This window comes from Alligator sinensis, unplaced genomic scaffold, assembly GCF_000455745.1.
Source record: "Alligator sinensis unplaced genomic scaffold, ASM45574v1 scaffold512_1, whole genome shotgun sequence".
Lineage (NCBI taxonomy): Eukaryota > Metazoa > Chordata > Crocodylia > Alligatoridae > Alligator > Alligator sinensis.
The window spans coordinates 513,819-514,877 of NW_005842063.1; the positions used below are offsets into that span (position 1 = coordinate 513,819).

The 1,059-nt window shown below is 56.6% G+C and overlaps 1 protein-coding gene across 1 annotated transcript in view; it reads right to left on the reverse strand.

Moving 5' to 3' along the window:
* The window catches only part of CLDN19 (claudin 19), a 17,950-nt gene extending 16,927 nt beyond the window's left edge, over nt 1–1,023 (reverse strand). Inside the window, exons 1-2 of the mRNA XM_006023179.3 lie at nt 702–1,023; nt 197–286 (exon numbers count right to left, since the gene is read on the reverse strand). The gene's annotated coding sequence lies outside the window, so the exon portion shown is untranslated. The remainder of the gene's footprint in view (nt 1–196; nt 287–701) is intronic.
* Nucleotides 1,024–1,059: the final 36 nt, after the last annotated feature.

The window sequence follows — 1,059 nt, forward strand, 5'->3', positions numbered from 1 at the left end:
CTCCCTCGTCCAAGTCGCTGATGAAGACACTGAAGAGTATTGGTCTGAGGACCGAGCCCTGCGGGACCCCACTGCCCACACTCTTCCAGGTCGATACTGACCCATCCACCACGACTCTCTGGGTGCGACCCTCCAGCCAATTCGCCACCCACCGGACTGTGTAATCATCTAAGTCACAGCCTCTTAATTTGCTCACCAGTATGGTGTGGGATACCGTGTTGAAGGCCTTCCTGAAGTCCAAGTAAATGATGTCTACCCCTACTCCTGCGTCCAGGTGTTTTGTAACCTGGTCATAAAAAAAGACTAGATTAGTCAGGCACGATCTGCCTGCTACGAACCCGTGCTGGTTTCCCCTCAGCATAATTTTTCCTGCTGGGCTCTCACATATATGAGCCTTAATAATCTTTTCAAAGACTTTGCCAAGGATGGAGGTGAGACTGACTGGCCATGGATTGGGCCCCAGACAGGCTTGCTACCAGGAAGGGGCCACGTGATGGTACTGGGCCAGAGCTAACAGGCCTCTGGTACTGCAGGGAGAGGGGCCGAGAGCAGTCCGCTCATTTCTTTGTCATCACCTGCCGCCACCTCTGCCCCTGCCCCTGCCTCGGGAATGTGTGAGGTCCCCCCGCCCACAGCAAGCAGTCAGCTGCAGGGAGCACTGCCTGGTCTGGGAAATGGAGCGTGAAGGATCAGGTGTTTACCGCAGCAGGGAGCTGGAGAGAAGTCACTGTGGCAACGGGCTGCATCCTGGCCTCTTCCCCAGGGGCGGGTCACTGCATCGTGCGTTTCACCGACATTTCCAGCAGAGGCTATTTCTCCCTCGGGAATGAATGTGGGGAGAGAAGCAGTCAAGCACTGGTTAGAGGTAGAATCAGCAAGGAGCAGAGGCCAGGTCTGGCTGCTCGGTTTTGAGCAGGATCAATCCCAGCACCAGGAGGGGAGACCCCCTCCACACAGCACCTTCCCCACAGCCCTCAGGACGTCCTCCCCCAGGTCTCCCTGCACCGTTTGGGCTGCAAATGTTTAACGGGGCTGGGCTGCCTCATTAGCAATCTGCTC